We start from the raw sequence: 9,018 nt of genomic DNA, 5'->3' as shown, positions 1-9,018 counted from the left end.
GATGCCACAGTATGAGCAAGGCACGTGGGTGCCTCTCAATATAACCGATCGTCAATGGTTCTCGCATTCGTATGCCATTGTTGTAATAGCGATTCGGTGTATTATATTCTTCTGAAAGTCCAACTGCATGCCCAGTCTCATGGACTCTACACAATAGGTGGGAGTTCTCGCATTCATCTGAAGTTGTAATAGCGATTCGGCGTATTAAATTCTTTCGAAAGTTCGACTGCATGCCTAGTCTATTGGACCATAGATGTGCCATTTTCCCTAATGAATTTTAGAAATCCCGCTGGAATGTTGTCTATCCCTTCTGCCGTATTGGATCACAAGTCTTGCAAATCTCAATCTTTGAACTTAATTCTGAATCCTCAAGTCTCGCATTTCTTTTTCTGTTATGTCATCTGACAGTTCCCTCCCATTGCAGAGACCTCCCATGTACTCATTCCATCCATCCGCTCTCTCCTCTGCGTTTAACAGTTACTTCATTTTATTTCGTTTCAGGCAGAGCTGATTTCACCAGATACAATTAGTTGATATAATGATACACACCAGACATTAATCTAATATCAGTATAAAACATGAAACATAATTGAATGAGTTAAGGAGTCAACAATGTACTTTAGTCTGACTGCACCATAACAACAAAAGCCAAACAAATTTAACATAAAGACAGTTTTTATATATGTAATAAAACATAACAGAAGATCCTCAATTTTTAAAGTTCCCTTTTACAAAGACGGATGAAACAATACATACGTCCGGCAATGGACCTATTTGTAGAACTGAGAGATACTGTGAGAGAAAAATAGCCCTTGATTTTTTAAACTTATTGTTGAGTGTTATTGTTCTTGGATGATTGTGTTTATCACATTCTACTAATATCTGTACTTCAATGTCCTCGTCAATGAGGCTAGAATCACAGCCTGAAGAAGGAATTAATGTTAACAAATGTCTCACTTTATTGGTACCTATATTCAGTTCACGTTGCCCTCTTGATGTTGACGGCCTTTCCTTTTAATTTCATTGAGAGTTGTTTTGGCTTTTCCACAATTCTGGCTCGGTCCTCTGGACGACCATTTATTCCTCGATTTCACTAATGCAGCAGCCATTTCTCCTTGGCTACACTTTCTATTTATTTCATTTCTAACTGAAACATATTGTTGTAGTCCTGTATTTTTCCTAGCATATTTGCACTTCTTTCTTTCGTCAGTCAACCACTAGGTTTCTTCGTCGTGATTATAAAATTACAAACACTGACTTAGAAGAAACAACTGAATGAGCAGAATACGTTACGACAACACTCGCAAGCATCCGAAAAGTCTAACAAATAAACTTTTTTATGTAAATACAGAATGAAATGAGAAACGATGGTTCCAGACCGAGGATAGTGTTGTCACAAATTTTGTTTACAGATAACGATATAGTTCGAATTTTGCGCGGCTCTTTCAAATGTTTGAAAATTCAGATAGGCCTTGGTAGAATCAAAGATTATTGATTAACGACACGGACAGTAAAATAATAGAATCTGAAAATTTATAACGAACGTATTTGATACAAGTCGTCTCCCACAAACGAAACAGGTCTTCTGCACTAGCGTGCCAAAGATTAAAGCCGGCCGCGGTGGTCTCGCGGTTCTAGGCGCTCAGTCCGGAACCGCGCGACTGATACGGTCGCAGGTTCGAATCCTGCCTCGGGCATGGATGTGTGTGATGTCGTTAGGTTGGTTAGCTTTAAGTAGTTCTAAGTTCTAGGGGACTGATGACCGCAGCTGTTAAGCCCCATAGTGCTCAGAGCCATTTGAACCATTTTTTTGAACCAAAGATTAAAACGGTAGTTTTAATTTATCACACTTAAAGTAACGAAAATCCAGTGGCACCAACAAATAAAATCCTAGACTTGGGGCAGCTAACAATGTTTACTTCCACTCGCGTGAAACCATCGCAAGATTATAAAACGTCAGAAGTAACCATAATAGCAATAGCAAGACGAAATTTAATGACCGGTCTAAAGTTAACTGCATCCTTAAGAAACACTCCAGACTTTTAAAAGAACCAGTAAGTTCCTCATCTCGTTCTTCGAGGTCGACCAATCAACAGTGTCTTTTCGTTCACTACCCACGATATGTGCACGCATTCGTGGTCGTACACGTCAAAGTTACTTCCCTTTCCGCACACTTTTACACACAGATGTTAATATTTCCTCAACGAACTGAAGTAGCGCTTAAATACTTAAAAAGAGTGTGAATGTGAAAAAAATAATACTCTGACAAATTGACCACACTCACTAAGAATTTGTAATGAAAGAAAATAAACTTAACAGGGACCATGCGTTACCCAATCGAAATTGTTCTGAATTAAATGAACGTCGGAACGCGTAATGCGTATAGTATAGTATGCTTAGAGACAGAATTGTTTAAATTCCAGGGACGGAAGTTTCAGTTCTAAGTAAAGTAATGTTACGTTAGCTAGCGAACACTAGTCATTCACGTAGTGATTTAGTTGAGGCAAGAGTATACCTGTTATACGTTTGCTGAGTGAAGTTTGTGAACTAACAGAAGTCATATTCATTGGTTTGACTGCTGGTCATTAAGGAAACATTGTATTTGTTATACAAGATAACACATATTTTACGATGTTTAATGACTCTTTATTTTACATGGTTTAGGTTTTTGGGTTACAACATGTTCTCGAGTGTCCCTATTTCAAAGATGTTATTCGTGGCTTTTGGTAATGTATGTCTGTGCTTTCGGTCATAGAGTTAAGAAAAGAAGGGAGATAGCACTATAGACTTAAGCTGCACTCTGTTTTGAAGCCACAGTGGGCGGGGCCTGCCGCCATCTCAAATAGCCCAAAACATTAACAACTACTATTTACGATTGCTTCTTGTTCATTAATTCTGGCGTGTGCCAACAACAGCTCTTTTAAATACCAAAAATTACAGTGCTTACATGAATAACATAGTGTCAGGAAGGCAATTTCGAACGTTTGTCTGTGCTTCAATGCGAATTTGCTCTAGTAATACGACACATTTGGCCTCGTTTATGTACCTTATTTTTTTCTTGATATATTTAGAATAACCAGTAAGAGAAGGAAGTGTGTGTAAGGGATGCTTTCGTAATTCACGTAATTCCATTTTGACTGCATTTATATCGATAGCAGTTTTTTACCACTATTATTACCAGTTCTTTGTCATTCACCAGCCATGGCTGGATGGACAGTGTCGATTTTACAATAACATTACCACATTAAAATTAATAAAAATTGCAATTTAAACTGTGATACTAAAGTGGATACCGTAAAACAAATATTTAAGAACTACACTCCTGGAAATGGAAAAAAGAACACATTGACACCGGTGTGTCAGACCCACCATACTTGCTCCGGACACTGCGAGAGGGCTGTACAAGCAATGATCACACGCACGGCACAGCGGACACACCAGGAACCGCGGTGTTGGCCGTCGAATGGCGCTAGCTGCGCAGCATTTGTGCACCGCCGCCGTCAGTGTCAGCCAGTTTGCCGTGGCATACGGAGCTCCATCGCAGTCTTTAACACTGGTAGCATGTCGCGACAGCGTGGACGTGAACCGTATGTGCAGTTGACGGACTTTGAGCGAGGGCGTATAGTGGGCATGCGGGAGGCCGGGTGGACGTACCGCCGAATTGCTCAACACGTGGGGCGTGAGGTCTCCACAGTACATCGATGTTGTCGCCAGTGGTCGGCGGAAGGTGCACGTGCCCGTCGACCTGGGACCGGACCGCAGCGACGCACGGATGCACGCCAAGACCGTAGGATCCTACGCAGTGCCGTAGGGGACCGCACCGCCGCTTCCCAGCAAATTAGGGACACTGTTGCTCCTGGGGTATCGGCGAGGACCATTCGCAACCGTCTCCATGAAGCTGGGCTACGGTCCCGCACACCGTTAGGCCGTCTTCCGCTCACGCCCCAACATCGTGCAGCCCGCCTCCAGTGGTGTCGCGACAGGCGTGAATGGAGGGACGAATGGAGACGTGTCGTCTTCAGCGATGAGAGTCGCTTCTGCCTTGGTGCCAATGATGGTCGTATGCGTGTTTGGCGCCGTGCAGGTGAGCGCCACAATCAGGACTGCATACGACCGAGGCACACAGGGCCAACACCCGGCATCATGGTGTGGGGAGCGATCTCCTACACTGGCCGTACACCACTGGTGATCGTCGAGGGGACACTGAATAGTGCACGGTACATCCAAACCGTCATCGAACCCATCGTTCTACCATTCCTAGACCGGCAAGGGAACTTGCTGTTCCAACAGGACAATGCACGTCCGCATGTATCCCGTGCCACCCAACGTGCTCTAGAAGGTGTAAGTCAACTACCCTGGCCAGCAAGATCTCCGGATCTGTCCCCCATTGAGCATGTTTGGGACTGGATGAAGCGTCGTCTCAACGCGGTCTGCACGTCCAGCACGAACGCTGGTCCAACTGACGCGCCAGGTGGAAATGGCATGGCAAGCCGTTCCACAGGACTACATCCAGCATCTCTACGATCGTCTCCATGGGAGAATAGCAGCCTGCATTGCTGCGAAAGGTGGATATACACTGTACTAGTGCCGACATTGTGCATGCTCTGTTGCCTGTGTCTATGTGCCTGTGGTTCTGTCAGTGTGATCATGTGATGTATCTGACCCCAGGAATGTGTCAATAAAGTTTCCCCTTCCTGGGACAATGATTTCACGGTGTTCTTATTTCAATTTCCAGGAGTGTATTTTACAAAGTACATTACAATAATACGTCACTCAGGTAGTAAAACAGAAGAGTTGCTGCTGTTTTCACTGTCACTGAGTTGCAGCTCATGTAGACACTTCTATCTTAGTTAATCGACGTCATTTCCTGTCTATACTGTCTTTATAACGAGTGCTGTATTAATGGACTTGATTTCTCTTTCTATAGGTCTTTGTGCGGAGAAGGCAGTTGAAAATATATTGTTTTAAAATAGTCAGAACTCCTAATCTGGAAAATATTGGTTTGCAATGGTCAGTGTTTTCACTTGAAGTAATGATTCTCGTTGCTTTCTTTTATGATAAAAGCACTTCTTGCAGCCTGCAGAAAAGTCCCCAGTAACAGTCCATAGCTGAGGTGACTGTGGAACAATAGGTACTGGTGTGCTATAACACTTCTTAGTTGCCTCAAGAGGTATAGGACCGATTAGAGTTTGGAACATACATGTTTAGTGTGCTTTTGCTAGGTTAGCTTGGTATCAATGAAAAACCACATAAGTTTAACAGCTGCTGTTTCACCCAGTGCATATTATCCTCTGTGTTTTGTCTTCATGAATTTTCATCTTGTTGCCATGAACTAGGCCTTGGCCTCACTGAATAGGACTTCTGCTTGTTGAACAGCTTGTAGTACATTCTCTCCTGTTGAGGGCAAAGTTGTTTCATGTGCAAACTGCAAGGTGGGCCCATTGGGTCCTACGTCATTAACAAAACTTAAGAACAACTGGGACCTTATTACGAATCCGTGTGCCACACCACGTTTTAACTTCATTTCACCTGATTCTGCTCCTGGAGCTAATACAATCCATCATCTGTTATTTAGGCAGGATTCGAGAGTTTGTAGAATAGCTCCCGCAATACAGCGTGAATTTAGCTTGCTGAGCAGGCCTCCTTAAGTGTTTGTAGTATTTTACTATTTTTATTATGTCTTTTGGATACACTCTCTTCCACGTCATCATGCTGCATTTATTTGCAAATTTCACACCAACTGCAGGATCTGTTCTGAAGCCAGGAATTTCACCTACTGTGTTTTCTATTCTGTTTATAAAACATACATTAAATTTATCTGAACTGCAAGACTCAGAGTAAGAGGTGGACTTTTGCCTATGTTCATTGATCAGATCCCACGCTGCCTTGCAATGATTGTGAGCTTCTCCAGTAAATCGGACATTGCTTTTCTTCTTTACTTTCTCTACTTCTTTTCTGTACATCCTTTTGGCCTGTAGATATCTGCAGTGTAATCTGTCCTTGATGCCAACATCTTCAGTGTCTTTGGCTGTATCAGTTAGGAGTTGTACAGTGCATTTTATTTTAGCTAATCTAGAGGTATACCAGTTTCTTACGCTGACAGTCTTCTGTGTGTATTTTGACTTGGTAGTTGGATATCTCCCGGGTTTTAGTGGAAAATTTTCATCAAATTTGGCTTTAAGAGTCTGGAAAATGTGTCATTTGACGCCAGTTCTTCACGCATGTGATGGTAATCTATAGAAGACACAGCAGTTTTAAAATAACCTAAATTGTTCTTCGTAGTTGTAACCCTGCTTCTCAAGACATAATTTGAATGGCAGCTGGGAACTTACCGAGTACATACTGAGCTTATCCATAGCTTCATGATTACTACACTGTGATCTACAAGCATAGAGTCAACCGCACTTACTTTGTAGTCCTATCTATTTAGATTTGTAACACCTGTATCAACAGAGACATCTCCTCTTGTTGGTAGATAACTTGCCGCAAATAGTCCGTAGCCGCTTAGTAAGTTCATAAAAGCTCTTTGTCACTAACTTCTCCGATATGAATGTTGAAGTCTCCACATAAGGTAATTTTTGCTCCTAGGCGCACTAGATGACCCAGACAGCTTTCCAGTTTGTTGATGAAGTTTTCAAAATTGCCATTTGGGGAACTGTACTCGGAAACAACAATTAAGTCTGCGTCTGACAGCCCCAAAGCAGCCGATTCTAGATCTTAGTCCTCTCCTAACATAAATTTTCTTGGCACTGGGCTTACCGTTTGCACACACAGATACACCACCACGTATAGAAGTTTTTCTACATTACGCATTCAGCTTCCAGGTACTAAATACGCCCATAGTAATCTATTTCTTTATGGAATAGCCAATGTTCACAAATAAATAATACATCAGGCCTCACTGCCCCAGCAAACAATGACAGTGTATAGTTTCGTTCTAAGGCACTGCAGATTTGCGCTATCTATAACTAAGCTTGCATTATTTTCGGTGGTGACATTTCCTTTTCCACTGGAATATTCTTGGTCTTGGCAGTTTATCTCGCTGGAGCATTGGGCATCCTCCGGAATAAAAAACACGTTATCACAAAGTTCTTGGTTATTTATTGTTGTCCATTATTTTATCATTTAAGTCGAATTGAATTTTGAAGATATTATTTAATCCTTTCGTTTCCAGTTTATCAACAGTAGTACTGTTGTCACTTGGGAAACTGTCCTGCAAGAAGTTAGTTACAGTATTGGTTGTGGTGCCATCTCCTAGTCTGCTAAGGTGAAACCAGGCTCTTTTATTCGACATACAACACTCCGAAACCAATGCTTGTTTGCTTTCTGGTACTGCTCCTTGTTCATCACATTATCATCTTTTATCTCGTATGAACAACATTCTTAATGATCATGTGTGCAAAAAACTTACCTACATGCTCTTTGCTTGCCCATAAACGTGTGCAGTGGGAAAAGAAGAAACGCATGCTATCGTATCTTGTGCATATCAACAAAGAAAGCGATTGCTGAAGTGAAATGTACACCCATACACGATGCAAGGTGGGATTTTTCTTAAAACACCTACGTTCTACACAATCGAAGCACCACATGTTATTTGGGATACCACCACGAAAGTCGATAGTTATTCCCAACGGTCGAAACTAAGCAAGGGCCGAGGCCAACGAGAAAGACAGGCCGCGGCACGTATGTCATGAGGGTAGGCCTGAGCTAGCTCGCTCGCTCAGCTCAGCAGAAGAAATGCGTTTCCAATCGTGGTAACTCGTAACTGACTGTCTACATGCTAACGAGAATTGCATATTCTACTGAACTCAGCTTTTATTGAGTTTTACTGGTTACTTGTACTACAACAAAATACACAAACGTGCAGTAGCTGTAATTTAAGATTTATGCTTTGCACAAATGGCTTAACAGCTCATGTATAAGATTTAGTCTATAATGCTTAACAGTCCTCATTTCATACAAGATGTAGTGCCTCATACCTGATAAAATTTTATTGTGCCCATTACAGCTGTAACAAATTATTAGTAGGCATATGGACTTTCGATCATTGTAGGGCTGATAAACAATAAGACTTCATAATAGTGGATTCAATAGAAGATGCAATTCTCACTTCTACGTAAACACGCAATTACGAGTTAACAGTTTGCTGAGCTGAGCGAGGGAGCGAGTCAGCCCTAACTTCGTGACGTACGCGCTTCGGCCTGTCTTTCTCGTGGGCCTCGGGGCACGTCAGAGTGACGTTACGGGGAAGTATCACCGCGGTGGACAAGGGGGGTATAAGTGCGGTGAATCTGACGTTTTTCGGCTGCATAAGATAGCGGAGATCGGCTTCAAGTCTGTTACGTAATGACAGCTGTCTTGTTTTTTTTTTTTTTTTTACCTCTATCCTTTTGGTGTAGTCTGAAGAACAAAAGAAACATCCATCAGAGAAAATAAGTGGTAATTCTAAATACGTACTGAGTGGGATATCAATGGAGTGAGCATCCAGATGATCAGAAAAGAAGTTTGTACCCAACAAACATTGCCTCCAACGAGACATGACTGTGATATGGCTTAAGGTTTGCCCATAAACGCTCTGCAGATTTTGTATGTCATTACATCGCTAGCACAGACAGACCATGTTCAAATACATCATGTAGTTTCTACATGCGAATCATAGGTATCTTAACACTTTACATTCGATATCTGGAATGAACTTGGCTTAAAACTTTAAAGAGATATACTCGAGTACATTTCACTTTTTTGTAATATGTGTTACAGTTAGATACTGTTATTCTTTTGCCACAGGAAACAAAGGAAAGTCAGCAATACTTTATAAGTTTTGTACCGCACTATCTCCTACTGCAAGCCTCTGTTTTAGAAAAATAATGGTGGAGCGGTATTGCGAAATGGCTTCCTGAAAAACTTTGATTTTTGAATCCATGTATAAAATTGTCGCTTCATCACATCTCAAAAACTTTTAGGGACCATGTACTTCTGTTTCCACTCTCTGGCACAATCTTTCTAGTCTTCCTTCGG

Source organism: Schistocerca americana, chromosome 3 (assembly GCF_021461395.2).
Source record: "Schistocerca americana isolate TAMUIC-IGC-003095 chromosome 3, iqSchAmer2.1, whole genome shotgun sequence".
Lineage (NCBI taxonomy): Eukaryota > Metazoa > Arthropoda > Insecta > Orthoptera > Acrididae > Schistocerca > Schistocerca americana.
Note: the sequence above shows the minus strand (reverse complement) of the source record.